Genomic DNA, 25,406 nt, shown 5'->3' with positions numbered 1-25,406 from the left:
GGGTAACCATGGTAAATCATACCAGGGTGAGGTTGAACAAGGACTTGATAAGTTTGACCGGGGTATGGTTGTCTATGGAAAGGTTGAGTTTGACCCATTTGACCTAAGTATTATTTCCCCTACACAGGTTGCGCTTGTAAAGGTTCACCTTGAACAAGTTGAATTTGAATGAATTGACCTTGAAAATGTGGTTTTTGGAAAGTTTGACCTTAAAAAGGTAGACTTTGAAAAAGTTGTCCTTGAAAACGTGGAACCCAGTAAGCTTGACCTTGAAAAGGTGTTTTCCCTATTCTAAAAATCGGTTCCCTAATAGGCATATATGGTATAGATTAGACCGTAGGAAAAATTTGATAAGCAGAAGCCTTCGGTATTTCTTGAGTAGTGTGAGGAACAAATATTTTAGGGGTTGCTGGAACAGTCATTTGTGATATTCCTGGAATAGGTGGCTGAGGAGAAATTGGAACTACATGTGGAACAATTGTTTGAATAGGATTCCAAATTGTGTTCATCCCAGGATAAGGAGTACCAATTAAAGGTTGATTTACAATAGGTTGACCTAGGCTGGGTTGAGGTATCATACCATAAGGTTTGGTAAAAGATTGATCGCTAGAAATAGGTTGTCCTCCAGGTGGAGGATAAGGTGGTTGCCCACCAGGCTTTTAATAAACACTAGTCGAGATTACTTGAAGGTTTCTTGAATTACCATACACCATGTGGATATGTTGATATGATGTCGTAAATTAGTAGATAAACTAGATGACCAAGTAGAAGGTTGAGGAGAAGCAGCAGCGCTTGAAAAACTTCCAGTAAATGACTGGTACCCAAGAGGAACTGATGGAAAACCATACAATAATGATTCCTGGGAACTTGTAAACATGGATGAATCAATAAGTTCACTCCCAATAGGAATTTCTGACAAAGTTACTTTTGGTGAATAAAAAGGAATGCCCGGTGGTGACAAATTTTGACCTAAAAAACTTAAAGTTGTAGAATACCAAGGGTTAGGTTGGAAAGGAGAGAGGAACTCTTGGTTAAAAGGTTTCAATACCGCTAAATGGATAATGAGATGTCTTTGTTTATTCAGTAATGTCTTGAATCAATGCTAATTAACCCAGGAGGTAATTTAGTCATTACTATCAGCTTCCTTCGAGGTGAAGGTGGCTCAGGAGTAGGAGCTAAAACAACCGAAGGCGATTCAAGTTGAGAAAGTTCAGATTCAAAATGTTCCGTGTCTGGTTCAGTAAGTTCAGTGTCCAAAGCTTCAACAATGTTAGATTCTATGTTAATTACTTCAGTAATCTTTGGACCAAAGTGAACTAATATTGATTCTACTTCCTGTGTTGGATTCAATTCAGTTTCTATTGTCTCATATTGTAAAACTATTGATGTTTCAGGTTCATCTAGGCTTTTGATCTTGTTGACTTTGACCTTTATGTTTTTATCTTTCCCAACTGACTTGGTGTGTATTCAGGAGGTTGACCTCACATTGTATGTGACTGTCTTGGTGATTCTGCCAGGATTAAAATTTATCACAAGATTAAACAATAATCACAATCCAATCCTAATGTCTCTAAAAAGTAAAAAAAAACAATTAACACACGCTAAAAAATGTAAGGATTCAAACCATGCAAACAAACTTTTCACAATGAAGTCACTAGTTGATAATGAAATCCAACGTCGCAGGAATTAAAGTGAAAAGTGACTATAGATATGAGCAAGTGGAACCCATTACCTTGATAACCTTCTTAATGAAACAATCTTGTACAAGTAACTTCACTTATGCCATCTCGAGTGAAGTTTACCCTCCAAAAAGTCAAAGTGAGTCTAATCAACATTTGTTCCAGGTATAGCATGACCTTCCCTATGCCACCATCTTGGGTAATAGCCCTAGGATTATGGTCACTAAGGTTACCAACTACAAAAATTCTATGTGGGTGGACAGTTGTCACACATACACACAAGGGAAGAGTAACAAAGCTCCATTCCCTTCAAAGCTCCTCAACATGGTTAATTGGAGGTTTACATTCAAGTGACCCCAAGTACCTTTCAGCACCATTTTGATACGTGTAAATTAAGCTACTACAACCAATGAAGTGGATACGATCACTTCACCAGGTCTGATATGATCTCATGCTTGAGTCCTTTATAAGGGGAGCTTCCGAGAGAAAAACTAAAATAACTGGATTTATCTCCCTATCGCATGATTCTAGTGTTTGTCTGCAACTTTGGAAAGTTTACTCACTTCCCTTTTCATAATCCCTACACTTAATCTACTGTAGGTGGAAAAGAACCCTAAGAATAAAAATTTCTAAATTGATTATAATTAGTGTTGAATTTAATAGTTGTTGTTATGCAAAGGTAATGGATGTGAAACTTGATGAAATTATGATGACACAATCCTAATGCAGTAAAAAATGATGATATGATCTTTTTGTTTCAATGAAAATCTATCTAAGGTAAGGAAATAGGTTTTCACTTTTTCAACTGGAATATAAATAGAAAGTCAAAATCCCTTTATAACCTTTTCCCTAAAATGCAAATAACTAATTATAAATCACCTAGAAATTGAAAATGATTTCAAATCTTCACTTTACCAATAATACAAGTAAACAAAAAATCTCCCTTTTCATACAAGCACTCAAAAATTCGAACAATGCAACAAGAAACCAATGATCACTAAAAATGAACTTTTCACTAATTTAATGCTACAACGTTTCTTGCAGTCACTAATTTAGTTCATGAACACTTCCAACAAATAGATGAAAATTGATTTTTCATTCCAAAACTAGTATATGAAGGATTTTCATAAACCAAACCTAATCTTGTATATTGTTCACTTTGACATTCAAAATAAAAATTTTCAAAAGAGAAATCTAGACCTAAAACTCGATTTAATTGACATAAGAAAGATAGACAGTTAGTTCAACATGACCAGAAAATCTCTCTCTTGATAGGTCAACCGTTCATAAGGAAAGATTCAACCCTAATTTGCAAAACAACACCAATCACAAGAAAAAGACCAAAATAACATTCAATCAGACTGAAACATACCCTAGAAGGTTCTAACATGTGTGAAACCATAGGAACAAACAAAAAAAAATTATTTGAAGAGGAAACAAGGGAGTTTTTCAAAAGATCCAAGCATGTGCATAAGATCTGGAGTAAACTTGTGCGCATGTGCTTTGATGCTAAAGGGTAAGTACGCAGATCTGTGCACTGTGCCTAAAGTAAAAGTGCAAACAACGGTGAAATTCAAGAAAAAGTAAAAACAAACCAAATCCAGCCCAAAATGAAAATTTCTAAACTTTCCAAACACTTAAGTAAGGCTTGTGCAGCAGGTTGAAAAGATCAAACATGGAAAAATCCAGATATTAAAATGGTTCCCCAACAGAGTCGCCATTTTGTTATGAGGACAAATCAATCTTGTAAACAAGAGTGATCCCCATAGACTTCTAATAACCCTAGTAACAAACATGCAATAACTTCTACCTTTCTCTAAGTTCTTATCGTTTGAAAGCAATAGAATTAAAGAGGCCTCTTAGCAGTTTAGTGAACTCATTGATGAAGTCCCTCAAAAATTTTGATCGCTCACTCTTTGATGCTCCAAATGTCCTCTGGTCACTCCTAATAGCTTCTCCATAATGTTCTAAAAGAGAACTAGAAAGACATAGACAAACAAGAGATAAAATCATACAACATATAATCAAAGATATAAATGAATCAATTAACCAATTATACATATGAACTGATCAATCATGCAACCAAAACCCATGTAGGTGATTAAGGAATTCTATAAATCAAATAAATAGAGATGTAACTGAGAAAGAAAAATTTCTTATAGTCATAAAACTAGAGAAAGTCCTTACAACCATGTAGCCTTGATGTAGCAATCCCTTTCTGCAATCTCCAACCCTCTCCCTTGCAAGACAAGCCTTCCAACCTAATATCAACAATATAAACTTGCTTCCAACAATCCTCCTTCAAACCTTATACTTGTAATGGATATATAGGCCAAGGATGAGAAGTAATGGTTCCATCCTCCAAGGTATTAGATCCACTATTAGTAGGATAGATGTTCCACAAAGGAAGGGGAGTTACTAGATGATGGGAGGGATCAACACTAAATAAGCACTTATTCGAAGATTTTTGGTTGGGATAGATTCTACCAACATTGCTTCTAAACTTTACTTTTTAGTTTTACGTACTTCAAGTCATCTTTGTAGTTCATAGTGGAAGACAGTGTGTACTTCTGCACAGATAATAATGGTCTTCCCTACGTATGCGCAGGAATTAACTAGGCAACTGTGAACATAGCCAAAATTAGGGTTTTGTACCATAGGATCTAGAAATTCCACTTTATTTGGGATAATTTGGTTCCAAACTTTGCAAGGGAATGCTCCACGACACATGTGTGGATATAGAGAGATCCAAAATGATGGTCATTTTCATAATGTGATAAAATGATGTGTAACAATACTACCTAATAATAATCAAAGAGAATGAGATAAGTAATAAAGGCTTCATTTCTAGGCATGGACATTGATTTTGTAGGGATGTCATTTGGATTGAAAAATTCACCAACATTTGTTATGTGAATAATGAATAAAATTCGTAGAAACTATTTCGATTAATTTGTCATTATGGGAAACCCTAAACCCGCAGGAAAACCGACTAAGCCCTGAGGGAATTTCTAATGGTCAAAGAAGAATTAAAATGAGTAAAGAAATATTATTATTATTTTATATGACAAAAGGAAATTGTTTGGGAAATCCATTACAAATTGAAATGGAAATTGAATTTGAATTGTCCCTCCATACTAAATTTGGCCTTACGAGCAAAGGCCCTCCATATATTTGTATAAATATAAGGTCTCTATGGCTCATTCAGTTCATTGTATCATTTGAGGAAGATGGCTTTCTATGTTTCATTTTTACATTGACTCTGTTACGATGCATTCTTTTGTCTCATTAATCTTTGTCTGTGGTTCACTTCAGATATCAATGGAAAGCAACCTCTGGGTCAAATTTTTACCTCATGAAGGCTAATATTCCATTGTGATATAATTCACATACTTCCTATGGCATACAATATAACGTTCTTTTATGCACTATGTTTAGCTCACGATATACATTTATCTATGTGCCTCAATTAAGACTACAGTGGCATCTATATATAAAGGCTCAATAATCTATGTTAATGACTTTCTAGAAAAGAAAGACAATCTTTCCTCATCACTAAGTACACTTTCATTATGATTATTTAGTTTTAAATTACTTCTCTTGCTTTTCCTTTGGGATCGACATGTACTTTAAAAGGATGTGAGGAAAAATTCCTCTATATTGCGATTGAGAAGGATGGAGAGGCACCTCGTGATAAGAGTATATCTGAAAAGACAGACAATAAGTCATACCTTGAAGGAATGATCCATATTCAATGACTAAATATGCCTCTTATTTCGAGGGAGTATATTATCAAATTGAATGCAACAGTAAAATAATATATTTTGGGATAAGTAGATGACGAGAGTGAAACATCCTTCATACAAGGACCATTCCAAATGACAAGATTTTATAGTGTAAAATTCTTAGAAAAATAAATTTCATAATAAATACGCACTTAGAGGGAGAACGTTGTAGCTCCTATTTCTAGACGCACTAATTGGATGTATATGAAGTTGGATTCCTCCATGATGCATATAAGGAATAAAGTGTACTTGGAGGTACCTCAAAGCCTTAAGGCACATAGGATGTGATTCATGATTATAGATAGAAGAAATTCCTATATGGACTCAAGCAAGCCCTCTAGCCTTAGCACACTTAGATTGATGGTAATATGATGTGGACACCTACATCCCTTCAAGGTTGCAGATATGTCTTTGATATCTAGTTATAAATGCTAACAATTTATTTATGACAGGATCAAATCATCTTTGTGTTCACACCCTAAGGGAGCTAACCCTTGAGTCTAGATTATCAATAGCTTGAGATTAGAAGGGGTGATGAGGACTTCCTTTTATAGAGAAGTGTGTTGTAAAAATCGTAGCATGATGAATTACACTAAAGTAGTTGAGAGAGACTCCTCTTCAGATTTATATTCTGATGGATCCTAGAATGAGAAAACAATTAGATAAATTATTACTTTGTAGCATGAAAAAGATAGAGAATGGATATGTATATTGGGTTGCTGATAATTATTAATCATGGACTAAACAACACTACCGAAAAATTGATAGATACACTGATGTTGACTGATGCTCATAATGTTGTTGAATGGAACAACACATATGAGTGTTTCCTTAGGTCTACCCTAGCTTTCTAGATGATTTCCTAGCATAGAAATTTGTTGTGTTGAAAGGTGGTGTGCATTATTGCTAGCATGGTTGACAATATAGTTTAGAAATCTCTTAAGAGAGTTGTTTGAGCATATGTTGGGCACAACTATGATATAATGTGACATATTATGAGATCTGACATGAAAATAATCTTGTGTTCCATGAGAGGCTCAAGCTCATTGAGATCAAATATCACTATATTTGGGATATAATGCAGAGAGGAGCTATGAGACTCCATCATATTTTGATTGATGAATAGGTAAACAATTAGATTCTTGAATTCAAACATGTAAGGTTTTGGTTCACCCAATATTATTTAGGTGTCATGCGTTATGGCCAAGACTAACGTCTGTAATCCTAGTGAAGGCACTCGTGAGACGAAAGGGTCTTGACTATTCGAGTACACTAAGCTATTCTTATCCCCATTGTCTAAGCTCCAAAGGAGAAAAATTGAGTTAGATAGTTCATAGGGTTGAGGGAACTCTCGATAATAGGATAGTTGTGATCTTTACCTCACGGTAAGTAGTATCCTCCCTATTGTTTGACTATAGGATAACTATGATCTTGACGATATGGTAAGTATTATCCTGACTATTGTCATCTCTGGGACTTGACAAAGCATACTCGAGTTGGCATCCTACCCACAAGTTGGGTGTATTGGGTTTTCCACCCATATGACTAATGGGTGAGGATACTTGGGATAGCTATGATCCTTACCATTTATGGTAAATAGTATTCCTCCCAAGTGAATGGATGCAAGTGTTCTACCATTGACTATTGAGGGTGTAGTTGGGAAGTTTAGCTAAAGATAGGTCAATTGTGATCCTTACCTTCTATGGTAAGTAGTATCCTTCCTATTATTGTGATGATAAGATAGCTATGATCCTTACTTTTCATGGTAAGTTGTATCCTACCTATTGTCTATTGGATATAAGGTGGTAGCCAAAATCTCCCTTATGATGATTCTTATTCTTTAGGCATCACTATTCAACTAATCGTCAAAGGAATCGAGCTAAGAAACAATGAGTTGATTGCTCTATTGATATAGTTGAGATGAAGGTCATGGAATTTGATGTAGAGTCTAGTAGTGTTTTCAGGATTAACCTCCCCTACAGTCAGTTATCGATCAATCTTCTTCTTCTAATGAGATGAGATGAGGCGATATGAGACATGATGTAGCATACTTGTTCGACTGAGATGAGAATGAAAAATCCTCCCTAGCTGAGAGGGAGTGTTGAAATTTGGGCAACCTTGAGAAAAACTTTCCTAAAGGAGAATGGTAAGCCCATAGGAAAGCCCATTGACCCTCAAAGGGAATTTATAATTTTCAAAGAAGAATTCAAATGGATGAAGAAATATTATTATTATTTGACATGTAAAAAGGAAATTTTTTGGGCAAGTGATTTACAAATTGAAATGGAAATTAAATTTGAACTTTCCCTCCATACTAAAGTTGGCCTCACAAGCAAATTCCCTCCATTGATCTGTATAAATGTAAGGTATCTATGGCTCATTTGATTCACTGTATCATTTTAGGAAGATCGCTCACTTTGTTTCACTATTTTTACATTGACTCTATTATGATGCATTCTCGTCATAAAAGAGTTTTTGTTTACCTCCAAAAATTGGAGACCTCAAGGGTATGGTATGAAAAAATTTGTCTAAATTGATATGTAACTTTCCCAGGCTACAAAATCTTATTTTAGCCGAGAAAAATCACAAAATCGGTTGAGCATATACGAATTCTCAGCTGAGATTGGAAGATAGCCATAGTAACCTAGAAACTGGAGGAATTTTGTTACAATATCTCGCTTGAAGAGGATGTTAAAAATAATCATCAAAATATCATCATTAGAAATAGAATATTTTGTGGTAAAATTCTTGGAAATCTAATATTAATAACTTCAAGATACTTTTTAAATATTTGTTAATTTTATTAGAAATTATGGTTAGATTTAAAATAATTTGTTGAAGAAAAAGTACCCACTTCAGAATTGATGATCTCTTTGATGAAATAAGAAGATCAAAGGTATTTTTGAAGAATGATCTAAGATCTAGGTACTATATAATGATAATCAAAGATAATGAAATAAGTAATATAACCTTCTGTTGCAGTACTCAACAACCTCCCCATTTAGTTTTATTTAGCTATATAATAAATTATGGGGATCCTTTTTAATTTTAATAAAACTCATTAGTTTTAATAAAGTTAAGGCAAATTTTTAATTTTTGTGAATAAAATACCCTCTCACATGAAGTTTTCTGTTATCAGAACCCACATATCTGAGGTTCAACCTTACAAGTGTTATGATTAATGAAAACCTGATAGGCTTTTTTGTTATTTAAATGATGCATTATCAGAGGATTTATATTGGATCATTGAATATTGTAACATTCCTTATAGGAAAGTTACGATAAAATCATGCTCCGATCAAACATTCCCAATACGTAACACAAAATCAAGTGGGCACTTCTTATTAAATTGAATATTTTAAAGAACTGTTGACCCCACAATCGTTACTTGGCATATCGAAATTGCTGAACATCATAACTTTTTAACTATGCCATCTTAAAAACTTCCGATATTCCAAACCTCCGATGCTTAGCACTTCTCTTATCTCAAAAAATCTCAATACCACAATTTAGTGATGCCTCCGACTTCGTATATCCGATACGTATGCTACTCCTTCCCTATGATATCTCAAACCTACAATATTCCTGTCTCTACCCATATCGGGACTTTTCATATCAGATGTCACTCTTTAAAATCCTCGGTACTCAATTCCTCGATATAAAACTTCTAATATATCTTCACACCTACACTTATAACCGCTATATACTTAAACAACATATATCAAAAGCCTCAAATATCATAATTTTTAGTGTGAAACCATATGATTTCTCTCATAAAATTCTTTTGATATGCTGATATGTGTAGAACCCACATGAATCCACGTTTTTCATTTAATACCGAAAGCGGTGAATTTATGGTTTGAAATTCTAAACGACCTTATTCATTTCGACTTGATTTTATCATGATTTTCCCTTTAAGACAGAAATCATTATGGAAAACTATTATTTGTGCTAAAGAATTTATGGTGAAGGAATTAACATTTAGTCTTGTGCTTTCCATTGTAAAGCAGTCCCAATAAGCAAAATTCAGAAGACATGTCTAAGGAAACGAAAGGAAATAAGAATTTAGTCACTCAGCAAGAGTTGACTCCTTCGACAACTAAAAATAACGTTACACCAGGGTTTCTTTTTGACACATTCTATTCTCTTTATCTCGGGAGTGCCTCCTGGGAATCTATCTATCAACTATTCGAAGATGAAGGACCAAGGGTCACTTAAAGAACAATTATAGCCAAGGATTGTATTCCTATTTCTAATACTACCCATAGTGATGATGCAAATTGATTTTTTCATAGAATTGTAGCTCGCCCCAAGATCCTTGCTTATACAAATATGATTCGATGGGTCGTAGAACACTTGAATACTGTAGACAGGAAATTCATGACAAAAAATGACACAGTCATTAGCACTTTCAGCAGCAGTGATTTCAATACAATATACCATTTTCCACTAGTGCAATTTAAATATGACAAAAGATTCGTGGAGAAATTCATGAGAAGCATTCATCATGCATCGGAACATATCAAGGAATGGAGGGACCTTAATAAGCATAAGCATGAGCAAAAGGAATATATGCAATAGACTCTCTCTTAGGTCCTTAATGTCAAGTTGTTGCCATGGTATGTAGACTATTTGCTTATCCTAATACTCAGAAATTCTTAGATCAATGGAATACATTGATTGATAATGCTTCATAACGATATATATTAGACTAGGGAAATATTTTTTTTGATAACTTAGTGTTAAATTGGCAACTAGGGCCAAACTCCATGTGGGTAAACTTATTTATTGCAGCTGATATTTTTATTGAATCCCTCTCGTTGAGAGGTGTAGGATTGATCCAAAGATCATCTAATTCCGATAAGTATTTATGGAGATATGAATTTATTTAGATTATGGAATTATCATCTAGCCGACTAGCATCTTGAGTAGGCTTAGAAGCCTAATCGACGTGTCTATTCAACCTCTACGTTTGTAGTATAAATAAGAGAGGTTTTGGAGTCATTAGTGATACACTTCTTCTCATGTGATCTCCTCTCCACGTTTTTTGGTTTTTTGGAGAAGGATAATTGCTTAGAGTATATGTTAGTATATGATGCGCTAGCCGCATTACAAACATGCCCTAGTTGCAGGTCATCAAGACACTTATGTACAGGTCATGAAGATACTAATACGTAGATCATGGAGACTTCTTATATGTAAATCATGGAGACATTATACGTTGTCTTTATACGCTGGTCACTGTATACACTAGATATTATATGCTGTTCACAGATCACTGTATACGCTGATATTATAGATCACTGTATACGCTAGATATTATATGTTGTTCACAGATCACTGTATACGCTGATATTATAGATCACTGTATACGCAGGATATTATACACTGTTCACAAATCACTGTATACGCTGATATTATATATCACTGTATACGCTATTCATTAAGGATATTATTCGCTATTCATAGAGGATGTTATATGTTGGTCATATAATGCATGGAGAGCACTCACACGTTGTGCCCTAACACACAATCAAGGTATGAAGCCACTGTCATGTAGACGCAGTCAAGGTTATCAAGGTATGAAGCCACTGTCATGTAGACGCAGTCAAGGTTATGGTAGCCAAAGTGGTAAAATAGAACGTAAGAGCCGCAGGGATTTTCGGTTAAGGGACTTCTATACGGAGTCTAGAGAGCCACTGTCATCTAGCCGCGATGATAAATAACACGCTGTTTGTTGAAGCCTAAACGTAGAGACTCATTCTAGATGGAGCAGAGCCGCAGGGATTTTCGGTGAAGGGCTTGACTGCACCTCGGATGGGTATAAGGTGCAGTCAAGCTAGATCTCGGTTGGATAGAACAGAAGGAACCTCAGATGGATAGATAATCTCAGCATAAAGATATCTCTGCTCTTTCAGAGGTACAATATTGACATAATAACTAACCGCAGTAATAACAATGATCCTACAGTTGTCATGACAACCTCAACATTACAATGAAGGGTATTCAATCTCAGAAGCAACCGCGGATAAAGGTTTGGATTTGCCGCTGATAACCTCGACATTCTCTTTCCTGTAGCAGTCTCAGAATAATGAACAACAATGAAGTAGGGCTACGTTCTTAGCATCACTATGTAGAAGATCTTTTCATATATCATCTCGGCATTCAAATCTGTAATGATATTAATGTTCAAGTTAGATGCAACATATGATCACTGTACATATCGATATCAAGGAATAATCCCTGTATAGTTATAGGATCATGAGTCCTGATCCCGAAACAACTCTTTGAATGGTGGTATGAAAGATGATCTCATAAATTTGATCTCAGTGGCACTAATGTGAATGTACATCAACGATGATCTCAGTGAAAGGAACAACAAGTGAAGATGTAGCAATATAAAGGAGACATATATCAGCATAAAGGGGCAGCATGGATTAGGAGAGACTCTCCTAGGTGGACTGAAGCCCTTGAAGGGCTTAGTTATTTAATAACTTTAAAGCATGATGTTGAATGCAGCATGGTGTTGAATGCAGCATGGTTGGATGCAGCATGGTGAATCAGTTGAAGTATGAGGACTGAGAAGTGTGCCTTCACCTGAGTTCAGATATGCAGTCCTTGTCATCGGAACTATCCTGTCATCTTCATGATGAAATATCTCTGATGTCTGATCTCTTATTTTGGCAAGTCAAAGTGTTGACTTCAAATGTATTTGTACCATCTCTCTCTCTGCTGAACTTTGAAGATAAAAGAAGAATTGATCAAGGGTTTCCCCACACATTGTGGGGTTGTCCCTGGCTTGCGCCATATCTTGTGTCCTCTTGTCTTGGCTTGTCTTCTGCATATTATATTTATGTTATATCTGCAGTTTATCGTAATGCTGATGTGATTGCTAACTGTGAAAATTTAAATAAATTGCTCTAGCATAGAACATACCTAATCTTAACACTTAGCCACTCACGTTTTGAATTTTAGAAAAAATACGTATAGTTTTAGAAAATGTAATTCCTGCTTTTTATGTGAGTGCCTATGTAATGGACGCTCTATGCTACAATATTGATTTTGGCTCTTTGGATGGAAATGGACCTTAGCAAACCCAACTCCTATTCATATATACCATAATATCCTCTAGGAATCCAAATACCAGCCCCATTTCTATCAAATCTGCCAGGGTGTCATGCTGCCTATTCATCAAATTATTTTTAATAAGAGAGCTCCTAATATTTCCTCGAAAGCAAAGGGAGAATTCCTTAGGTTTGGGAATTAGTTTGGTGAGGATTTGTTTACCTACATCTAGGTCTTTGGTAGTCTGGCTAATCCACATATTTTGCCCTTGTATTTCCCTAAGAAACTATTGGGTTGTGATATAGCATAGTAAACTATAGGTAATGGAATTTATAAAGTATTGAAAGAATCCAATAGGAAGTATGACCTACCTTCCTTTTTCATTGTAGTACGTATACATTTGAAAATTTCAAACATGCATCTATTGAGAGGAACTCTATTTTAAAGTTGAAATTTCCTACTATCCCTAATAGGTAGTACGATCCTCATGGAACTATCAAGAAGGTTACCGCTCAATCAAGCGTAAGCAAATTCTCTCATGAACCAGATCAATTTGAGGATGTCTTTGAAAAAAATGTCACCTATTCATTGGTTTCCAGATATATTATAGAGAAATGAGCTCCACAGGAAATCAATCAATTTTCCCAGTAAAGGGAAGCAATGCTACCTAGTTTATCCTTAGATTCATTAAAAATTTCAAAGGAAAACACATCTCAAGAAAAGGATACAAATATTCCTTCTACACAAGTTACTGATATCCCTAATCCAAAAGATACAGGGGCTTCTTCTTCCACTCAAACTGGAGGACAGTTGCCAAGATGTAAGCTTGAAGAGATATGGGAACAATGTAGCCAAGATTTGAAAGGACATAAACTTGACGTTTTGAAGACTACCTCAGAAGAGAAAGTCTTAGATACTTTTGAAAATATTGAGTAAACTCCAATTACAATAAGGACCTCTAATCAACCTTTAGAGACTGAAGACATGGAAATTATACTAGCATTCCCAACCGCTAAGTTTGTATTAAGGGTCGAAGAGATTCCTCCCCTTGACATATTCTACAGACCTCAACATAAGGCCCTAGTAAAAAGGAAAAGAAATAAAATGAAGATTGACCAATCCTAGGCCTTAGTTCCTGGAAATTCCTCTTTTGAAGTACTATGGAAAGGTTCACAATTTACTCCTACAGAGGAACTCCGAAGAATTACTCATTTCACAGGAGTTTATGCTTCTGATACTATGGATAAATCCATTGAGATAAAACAACTTTTGAAGGAAAAGGAGGGTAGGATTATGTAGTTGGAACCAGGCCTTGAGAATGAGAAGAAAAAAATTACTAGTCAATGGAAAGAACAACTTGTTGAGCTCTAGACATGTTTCAACGCCCTTAAACTTCAACATGAATACTTTTTTAGGATCCGAGATGCTCAAATTCAAGAATTATAGAATCAGATTGAACAACTTAAATTTAATCCTGAATTAGCAGAGTTTAAAAGGGAAGTGGGAGAATTAAATAATATCCTTGCTCAACAACAGACCATATTCTATTAGAAATTAGCCATCATTCATGATTTTTGTCACACAACCACTTCATTGGTGGACGAATTATCTGATCTCAAGACATATTTTGATGATATTGAGGAAAATATTGTAGGTAAAATAACATAGCATGATAGTGCTGAAGGTATATTAGTTGATCTCCCAAGAATAAAGGAATCACATAAGGAAATAATCTTCAAGGAATGGGAAATCTGCCTCAAGCATACAAAAACAATAGTATTAAATGCAAGGGACATCTCCAATGAACTCATTGAAACCATCAATGATAATCTGTTTTAGGAAAATCTTATTTCAGATTACCCTGAGGGATCTCTACCAAATATCAAATTGTTGACCTAAACGTGGCAGGAATTGTCCAAGAAAAAGGCCGAAAATATTGAAAAGCTATGTAAGATTGACTTAGAATGCCATTGGCATTTCTTAGTCAAGCCTCATAGCCAATGGCTAATTATTGGGCATGGAAACCCCCAAGGCATGTTTTGGGGCTCAAAGCCCAAATTATGACCCGATATTGTTGTAAAGACTCCACGAATGGCGGGTGTAGAGCGCGAAATGTATGAAAAAGTCACAGGGTTGTCTGCCCTAATCTTGTAATGTAATGTCGGTCTACCCATGGTCCACGAACCATGGGATTGTATTAATAGAGTGAGGCTCTAAGTGTAAAAGAAAACTAACAGAAAAGTAGAAGAAAAGAGTAAGAGTCTAAGTGTCTAAGTGTGTCTTGGGTCGTAGAGTAGGAGAAGGCTCTGCAACTGAGTGCGCAGAGGCCTAGTAGTTTGCAGATGAGTGCGCGTACCCCTGCAACTAAGTGCACAGGGTGGAGTCGAGTCTATAACCGAGGAAGAAAATAATAAAGAGAATTCTTATCTTAATTCTATGTATCTGTTCTTGGGTTATTACATGTTTGATATAAATTGCAAATATATTGTTTAGTTATTCCACGCACCTATATGAATGATTTATATTGCTAAGTATACTTTAACGCATATAAGTAGGCCAAGTTAATCAACTAACAGCAGAATACTAGTAAGAACTTGGGTAATAACAGCGTTTGGCCCCCGAGTAGGGCTGCACGAAGGCAACATCTCAAGTTGTGAGGTATGGTTAAGTGAGCATAGCGACGTGCGCGCAGGGTCGAACCGCGAACCACTTGAACCCATCAGACATCTCTGGGGTGTGGAAACCTGGTTCTATCACCCTCCCATACTACTTCGGGTGAGACCTCAGTCCCCACTCCGAGGACTATTGCCGAAAGTGCCAGTAGTACCAGGATTTGTTTGGCTAAATCACCTCCGAACCTAGGTTAGGCCCCATCAAGCCAAAAAATGGTTCTTTTGCCGGGACCAGGATCTGCATAAGAGATGTCTAATGTCGTGTCACTAGGATCCGATAAAGAAATAAATTGAAGAGTGGCTGGACAAAAAGATTCACAAATTCGCAGTGCAGGAAAACATGAATCTGCAAGTATCAAAGGAACAGTGGTTAGAGTGCTACTTATATACGGTAATCCATCAAATTTTCTTTGCATCCTTCCCCTCTGAGTTGTATGAGTGGATCGCGAAGCTAGAAAATAGTCAAGGAATGTGTAGGCTTGACAAACCTATTGTGTGGAATCCAGAGTTGGCACAGAGACTAGAAGCATCAAAAGATAAGATCGTGTGCACTGTGGACCATTGGCTTGATTGAAGTTCACGGTAGATACTTTAGTCAGCTACAACAAGGTGGAATGACGCTTCCTCAAAGGACCGCGAGGTAAGTACGTTAAACCTTTGAACACTTGGATTAAAATGCTACTATGTGAAAAGTGGGTTATGCGAATAAATTGATGTTTGGGGCTACGCGAAGTGGGAGGATCTATAGAAACGATGGTAGCGCAGAGATAGAAACTAGCCCCTTGATTTCGCCTTGGCGAGAAAGTGAGGAAGAGCTTCAGAAAGTTTCACCAAGAAGTGCGATAAGTCTAATAAGGCAGCGAATTCTGCACATACCACCCCCACCTACACCACCACCAGTTTCACCATCTTCACCCCCATCTCCGCCACCACCACAGTTCAATATGGAGAGTGTGATAAAATTCTCAGTATTCGAAGGAATAGGGAACGAAGATCCAGACCAATTTTGGTTCGTGGTAAAGGCTATATGAGAAGCACAAGGAGTCACGTATGACAACATAAAGAAGGAAATGCTAGTAAGCATGTTACAGGATTGTGCACTGATGTGGCACATTAAGTATTCCAATGACAATCCAAACACAGGGATCGCGGATATCCAAGTTGTGATAAATAGGGAATTTAGCAGGCCAAAATCAGAGACACAATTGATTATCGGGTTTAAGGAAATCACGATGCTTCCAGGAGAGACCCCTTGGGAGCTAGATCAGAGGCTAAAGGGTATGATTCGGGAAGCCAACATGACCTTGACGGATGGGCAGCACCATGCATGGTTTGTAGCATCACTAACGCCACATCTAAAGACCGTGTTGTCACAGTAGAAGCTATCCACCAGGCTAAAGCTTTGTAGATCGCAATGAGACTGCACAAGACCCCAATACAAGATCTTGACCTGGGAGTCTAATAGATCCATGTGTAGTTGAAAAACTTGGGCCTTGAGATGGAGAGTTTGAAGCAAGACACGACAACTTGCCCAGAGGTGTGCGAGGAGTTATGGTGCATAAAGTGGAAAGGTCAATGTTATAGACATTTTTGGGCACTACAACCCCAAGCCTGAAATGTCCATAAACCAAGGGCTCCTAAGTCCCTAAAAGTGTTGCTCTAACCCCTAAAGGAACAAGGTCAACTGATTACAGCTTCTCCCAGAAGTTCTCCATGAAAAACTGCTCAGAACTGGTCAAAACAGGATCACTTCAGCTACTCCATAGGCAAAGTGCATTGCATCTCACTAAACACACTGTGTGGGTGCGTTGCATTCCAAAAATCCCTTCTTTGGGGTGTGATGGGCGAGAAGTGACAAATGGCAGTGTCATTCCGCGAGGTGGAGAGGCATGGAAACTTCTCCTGTGACACTTGCCTCTCTGAATTCGACCAAGGATGAGTAAGAGATCATCAATCTCCAAGTGGAAGCAAGAACTATCAGAGGGAAGACACTAATCAAATCACAAGCTGACTCATCTCCCTTACAGATATCTATATATGGATCCCTCATCCCAGAGATCTAGGGGATGGAATTTTGCATATTGTAAGGAACTGCTGTTGGTTTCTTGAGACAACATCATATTGTTGGGTGATCTAAGCTTTGTATGAGGTGAAGAGGGGCTTCTTTGCTGAGAGGATGATGCTAGGTCAGAACAACTAGTTGTAACTCCCTTGGCTCTTTCTTGTTTATCAATAAAAGCTATTCAAGTTTTCCTCCATACTCTTGTGTCATTTATGTTTGTTGCATTTGTATGGTCAATTTACATCTGATCCTAGATTGTTTATGATTATAGATCCATGTTCTTGTATAGTGCCATGCTACTGTGATCTTACAGGTACTCTGTGAAGTTGGGCGTGCAAGGGAACAAGTAGTGAAAGCCTATCAAGAGAGAGAGGAATCGAACTAGGAGATTAGCGCAAGACAAAGGTTGGTCTTCTTTGTTCTTCTCTCATCTATACTTCATAAAGGAGAAACGAAAGTAGCTTTACTTTGTTTTTTTCTAAGGTAGCTATCATACCTTAGTGGGATAAGCAGTTCTATGTAGACACCTTTCCCTGTAACAAAATGGCGACTCCACTGGGGATGAATTAGTTTGTTTGTTTATCTTCCTTGTTGTCTATTTTATAAACTTACAGACGGAGCTTGAAGTCGAGCTAGGTAGCTTTGGAACTGCATTTGCATAGATAAATTCCGCTTCAGTCAATCTCCAGGATTTGTTTATAAATTAAACAACTGATTTACAAACTCTCTGATTGCCCTTTGTGATAGCTCTTAGATCCTCCTTAGATCTACCCCTGATTGTTGCATTACTGATTACCATTTGCTCGGCCAAAACCCATGAACTGAACTGCAAACTGTGACCCGGAACCCAAGCAAAGTCTCCTCTCTGGCCCAGTGCAGGTACTGTTCTGTGAATCTGAAATTCAGCGCACTTCCCGAGTGTAGTAGGTGCGCTGCATTTCAAATTCCCTGTGTTACAGGTGCACTGATCAGACTAGGCATTGTTCAGTTTATGTTTATGTAGTTCATTCTTTCCAGTTCTATTCATGAATGTTGCTGCCTGTGATCAGTATATCTCTGTTTGAGACCCATTTTCTTTGCTGTTATTCTGCCTCCTTTGTACAAAAGAACTGTAAATGTTTTTGTGTGTTTGTTGGGTCATTTTCAGTTCTCCTTTACAAAAGTAACGTAATCATATTGTTGTCCTTTGATTTGAAAGCGTCGCAAGTGTCGTTTTCAGGCATAGGAAAGAGTTTGATTGCTGTAGATAGTCGATTATCCCTTTACTATTGTATTTGGTCTGAATTTGTAATTTTTCTAGTGTCGAAGACAAGTATTCATTTCCAAATTGTAAGGTGTTGTGATTGCCTCCATTTTTTATTTCGAAAAGAAACTTGTTGATAACTGTCTCTTGAAAAGTAATTCAGATTTGTGCATCAACTTTCTTTTTACCATTTACATACTAAGAAAGTCGAAAACAAATACATGCATGTGCATTTGCAGTTAGACTGTTTGATTGGTTTGATTTAGGAAAGTGCATTTAGAGTGTGCTCTTTGCTCTTTGTGAAAGAATACTGTCTCTCTTTCCTTAGTAGCTAGGATTTTCATTGCACAAAGAAGATAAAAGATTGTTTATCATCTTAGATTGCATTTTAGGAATTACACATCTACATCTCGCGGTGAACCTGAAAGGCAAACTTCATAAACAAGATCAACTATAAAATAAATTCAATGAATCTAACAATGCTTTGGAACCTAATGCACAACATTTAGAAGTCTAGGCTAGAGACGTATTCTGGTGTCGTAAAGCCTAGTAACTATTGTTCTCACTGATGGTTGGGTGATTCCTCCACTTTGAGATGATAAGTGCCAGTACGGACTTGTGCTCCCACGTACCGTCGAGTATATTTTGGGAGACCACAATAGGCTTAATCCTTTATCCATAGGAAGCCGTGTCTGCCGCCCTATCGATCGCAATGCACTGAACACAACATTCGAGAAGATTGACTGTCGTACCGTAAAAAGTATTTTGCAGTTTTGTGATTGGTTTGGTAATCCCTCTACCTAGATTTCTAGAGTAGTCCCTTTCGTTCCTTTTCAGACTCCTTAACGGAAAAGGTCCATTTGAGCACCTGTCACTTCAGGCTCATTAAAAATCGAAGGCGACTAGAGTCATCTTTTGTTTTTTCTCGACTCTTAAAAATTGAAAAAACAAGTTGTGTCAAAGCATATAAAATTTATTTTAAACAGGATAATCATCACCTTTCCCTACGTTGATCTCAGGTCGAGAAAATGGAATCCACCAACCAAGGAATTCCCCTTGGAGGAAATCCTAGTCCTTTCTCCTCTTGGGGAGATGTTGGTGCACCCCATATGGCCACATTGTCGCTTCCAGGATTGACAATCGGCTTGCCCATGTGGCTCTTCTCAACCTCTGTCGTTCAGAACACTGCAATTCCTGAACGGTCGAGTCAGCAATTGGACGAATCCAGAGTTACCCACCAACCTTATACTTCCTCCAATTCTTCCTCTCCTCCTTCTTCTTCGCTTGATGGGGTTGGTAAAGCCAAAAATCAAGTACCTGAGAAGAAGAAGGAAAAGAAGAAGAAAGAAAAGAAGAATAAAGAAAAGAAGAAGAAGGAGCCAAAAGCGAAAGGGGGCAACCAAGCGTCGTCTAGCAAAAATCCACACACTGCGCCGACCAGGCCTAAATCACCATGTGTCATTTGCAAAGGAGACCACTATCATAGAGATTGTCCTTGCATCCCTCAGATCTTAAGGGACTGGTCTCCTCGTTTGCACAACCCGGTGTCATCAACCTCTGATGATCATGTTGAAAACACACCGTCAACTAGTGAAAGTGAAGCCCCAGGACAAAAAGGAAAATACAGATTTCCTTGTAAAATGTGCGAAGGCAACCATGTCGTCCACCATTGTCCCTTCTTAGACGAGGCTAAAAGAGTTTTGGACGATCGTCCGGTTTCACCGTTACGACTTCCTCCTGGATATAAAAAACTCTTGCCTAGTCCGTCACTAGTTGAAAAGCCGGCTGACATGCCTAGGTGGTCGGCCGAAGTTTCTATCATTGAAGACAAACCATCTGAACCCATACCAGACGAAAGTCAAAAGGTCGAGGTGGCAGTTGACCCGGTCTTGCCTTCAGAGGCTCCATCTTCAGATGATACAGTCACAGAAGAGAATAAGGATGACACCATTCAAATTATTTTCGTAAGCACAGACTCCGATGAACATGGGGACAATTTACCCATTCCTTTACCGCAGGAAGGAAGTTCGTCAGAGTCGTACCCGGCTGTCTATTCGGTCCCACCTCCAAGCAACCTAGTTGTCTCCTTCGACTGGAATCAACTAGGCAGACCCCGTTTACCAGCTAGTGTACCATTCCGAATTATTGCTCAAGTATATAGAATGGTTATGGTTGGTACCATCATAGATGAAGGGGCTTCTGTGGGTATCCTTTCCTCGACTGCTCGGAAAGCGCTTGGTTCGCCATCGCTTTTGCCTGAGATGAGAAATATAACAAGCTTTGACAAAGGAACCAGTCGACCATTAGGGATCCTTCCCAATGTGCCCATAACACTGAGAGGGAAAACCATTCACATGAATGTAGTGGTAGTTCAAGGACCCCTGGATTATAATCTACTCCTTCGACGAGACTATATTTATTGCATGGGAGCCATTGTCTCATCACTCTTTAGAGTAATGTGTTTTCCGCACAAAGGAAGAGTGGTCAAGCTCGTAGACCAGCTTTCATTTCCCGGATCACACATAGCAAATAGTCATATACCATCCCTGAATGGTATTTTCACACAATGAATGTCTCATCAATCCCCAGTCCGTCCACCTGATGAGCGCGAGTGATTCGGGGGACATGACTGAAACCCAGGGGGCATGCACCCTGATCTGCTTCGGCAGGAAAACTTCGGGTATAGGATAGGTTTTCGCGAGAGATATATGACTAGACTGTACTCCCGTCCGTGATTGGAAGAGGGGGTTAGACTGGAACAAGATTCTCTCGTCAAAGTTGTGTGAGTGGATTGTCTCACCTTTGTCTATTTCGGTAGACATCACCGAAGAAATGTTTTGTTTGCGCTGTGAATAGAACAATCTTTGGTAACTTGAAAGAGGATTACCTTTCCTGATAAAAAAAATGTTTTTTCGGTAGAACAAAAGGTGGCCTTGAAACTTTATTTTATACCTGGGGGCATGCAAACCTTTTGGCATGCAAGCGAAGAGTGACTATTTATTTTTTAAATTTGTAGGTCCTCTAACCCTTTAAACTCGTAGGATTGATCGTTTCCTAACTTGCCTAAAGAAAGGATGTGGGGCAAAAATCTAAAAATTTCCGTTTTTAAATGGGACATTCTTATTATACGACTGGATTAATCGAGCAGTTTTAGCGCATAGTTCAAGCTCGTTAAAAAATAAACATAAGCCATGAGCAAATGTTTCCCCCCGCATTTAAGCTCATTAAAAAATGAACTATTTCCTGGTAAATAACCATCATGAATGTAGTACTTCAGCCTTTAAAAGCCTTGGTCGTGTTCTCATCATCACCTCCACTCTGTATTGGTCGATCATTCACCTCCATTTGATTGTTTACCCCTTTTTCAGGAACAACTGCGAAGAGTGATCTCACTAGCCATCCTTGTAACACTACCATGATTGGAACATTCCAAACCTTACCTAGAATCAGCTACTACCCAATTTTATCACTTGTTCCTCAAAAGACGAGTCTCCTTTAAGCTCTTTTCAACTGACTCGTAAAATATGAAAAGATTGCCGAGCCATTGGCCTCTCTAGCTCGTTAAAGGGGCCGGAAGTGCTATCCCTCCTCTAAATTTTAATCTTTAACATGACACTTTCACTCCACATCCAAGTCGGGTTGGGTTGTTTCATTCACCGATCACATCACCATGGTCCCATCACACCATCCACATTTGGGGTAATGCTACCAATCCATCATGTCAGTATCGCTGATATGTTCAAGAGAAGTCATTCATAGAATTCACATGTGTCTCACCCGTTACAATACATTCATACTCCATTCTTTCATGACCGCCACCCTGAACTGTATGTCATCAGATCATTTTCACCTCCATTAAAATCATTTGTCCGTTCCGTGTCATTGATATGGGATTCATTAAGGCTCTCCTGTGATGGATCGCTTCTTGTCGACATCAGCTCATTATCCAAGAAGTCGATCTAAGAACACCCCGTTCAGTACTTTGAAGCTTGCATGCCCCAATGGAAAGTTTCTCACTTCGGGTGACAGGTTTACATCAATGGCCTTCGACCAAAAGATTTTGCGTGGTGTTCAACGCCAAGTCCTTTATTCACACCACGTGAATTGTACTGCAGTACCTTGAGGGTCATTATCATTATCGGTGATTCATCTCGCGTCTGTTAACAGCTTACATCATTGGCTGGTAATCAGGCGATGTCTTTCCATGTTTGACTCCAGAACATCTCTCACATGGATAGAATTGTACTTCGAGTGAAGATCAGACGAGATTGAAGACCCTGGATCTAGTTTCGTCCATCCGGGCTGCGATATATATTCAGGGAAATAAAGACGTCAAATGTGCACAGATAATCATCCAATCAAAGGGATGATGGCTCTACCAGAATCATGAGTCTACACTCAGACGATTGTCTGTCCTATGTACATGAAAATGAATTTATAAAGCTGAGCATGGGAATGCCCACGTCAGCTAGATCATGAAAATATTATGAAGATAATGTATTGTATTGTATCTTATTACAGGTCTCCTCCCAGCTTGAAAGAACTTCAGATCCTCATAATAAATCATTTCGCCCGACATCAAAAGATTAACGACCTCATGCTTTAGGGGGCAACTGTTATAGACATTTTTGGGCACTACAACCCCAAGCATGAAATGTCCATAAACCAAGGGCTCCTAAGTCCCTAAAAGTGTTGTCCTAACCCCTAAAGGAACAAGGTCAACTGATTATAGCTTCTCCCAGAAGTTCTCCATGAAAAACTGCTTAGAACTGGTCAAAACAGGATCATTTCAGCTGCTTCATAGGCAAAGTGCATTGCATCTCACCTAAACACACTGTGTGGGTGTGTTGCATTCGAAAAATCCCTTCTATGGGGTGCGATTGGTGAGAAGTGACAAATGGCAGTGTCATTCCGCGAGGTGGAGAGGCAGGGAAACTTCCAGAAACTTCTCATGTGATACTTGCCTCTCTGAATTCGACCAAGGATGAGTAAGGGATCATCAATCTCCAAGTGGAAGCAAGAACTATTAGAGGGAAGACACTAATCAAATCACAAGCTGACTCATCTCCCTTACAGATATCTATATATGGATCCCTCATCCCAGAGATCCAGGGGCTGGAATTTTGCATATCGTAAGGAACTGTTGTTGGTTTCTTCAGACAACATCAAATTGTTGGGTGATCTAAGCTTTGTATGAGGTGAAGAGGGGCTTCTTTGCTGAGAGGATGATGCTGGGTCAGAACAACTGGTTGTAACTCCCTTGGCTCTTTCTTATTTATTAATAAAAGCTATTCAAGTTTTCCTCCATACTCTTGTGTCATTTATGTTTGCTGCATTTGTATGGTCAATTTACATCTGATCCTAGATTGTTTATGATTATAGATCCATGTTCTTGTATAGTGCCATGCTACTGTGATCTTACAGGTACTCTGTGAAGCTGGGCGTGCAAGGGAACAAGTAGCGAAAGACTATCAAGAGAGAGAGAAATCGAACCAGGAGATTAGTGCAAGACAGAGGTTGGTCTTCTTTGTTCTTCTCTCATCTATACTTCATAAAGGAGAAACGAAAGTAGCTTTACTTTGTTTGTTTCTAAGGTAGCTATCACACCTTAGTGGGATAAGCAGTTCTGTGTAGACACTATTCCCTGTAACAGTCAAGGACATGACAAGGACCACTATCTAGTCTTCACGAACTAGCTGGCGGGAGGAGGACCAATGCCATTGAGACCACAGGCACAAGAATGACCGAGCGCGGTGCCTGCATTATGGTGCACGATTTGTCAGATAGGAGGGAAGCATGCTACAGATAACTGCCACCTATTACAGAAGTATACATAGACGTCCCAACAGTTGTTCTGTAATTTCTGCAGATCATTAGGCCATGATGAACACACCTATAGAAGTTATGAACTGATGATGGATCAGACTCCTACCTATAGAGTTCAAACCGAAACGTGAGCCCTTGATCAAAATGCAGGGATGGTGCGCACTAGATTTTAGGGGTACAAATGAGGTCAAGGTGGAATGGGACCAGGAAGGGGTCATGGACAACTGATTTGTTACAATTGTAGAGGGCGAGGGCATTATGCCCGCGATTGTATAAATCTGACAAGAGAATCATGTTTATATTGTACCCAGTTTGATCACAAGATAAAGGACTGCCCCAAACTGATAGCAAGTTTGTGTGATAAAGGAACACTCCACCCTCTTTGGACTCAGAACTTGCAAATGATGAGGTCTGAGCTACGTGAGGAGGAGCCAAATGTAAACATCGTGATCCAAAGTTGTCTCACGACAGGAGATGACAAGGAAAAGCAGCCCGAAGAGAGTGCCTAGGTTCTCAAGGCTCCAACAAAGGAACCAGAGTTTGATTTAGAGCATGCAAAGGAGACGTTCATGGAAGCTAAGAAGAGGTTCATGGAGGCCTCCACTTCAAGTAGTAAAGACAAACTAGAACCGCAGATGTACCCATCAATGCTCACTACCATTCTAGAGACATGCATGACGCTATTGCGTGACAACAAAGTGGTGAAGGGGTGTTAAGTTATGGTATGTTCTATGCTTATAACAGTTTACTTCTTTTTCTTATTATATTCCATCGATTATCAATCACATGTACATAAAGTAAAGTGCAGATAGAACATTAAACGATCGACAGAAAACAAGCCAAGACAAGAGACACAAGATGTGGCAGCTAGCCAGGGATAAACCCCATAATGTGTGGGGAAACCCTTTGATCAAATCTTCTTTTATCTTCAATAATTCAGCAGAGAGAAATAGTACAATAAATCTGATTCATATCAGCAGTAGCAAACCCTAGATCAGTAGCATCAGCATTAGCGGCTTCATTATCAAACTAGGGCAGACCATATCTCACAAACGGACAGTCGGATTGACTTCA

This window comes from Pinus tabuliformis, chromosome 4_1, assembly GCF_031772625.1.
Source record: "Pinus tabuliformis cultivar Carrire ecotype Pingquan chromosome 4_1, CPIR1, whole genome shotgun sequence".
NCBI classification, from domain to species: domain Eukaryota; kingdom Viridiplantae; phylum Streptophyta; class Pinopsida; order Pinales; family Pinaceae; genus Pinus; species Pinus tabuliformis.
The sequence above is the reverse complement of the archived record's forward strand: the minus strand, read 5'-3'. Positions refer to the sequence as shown.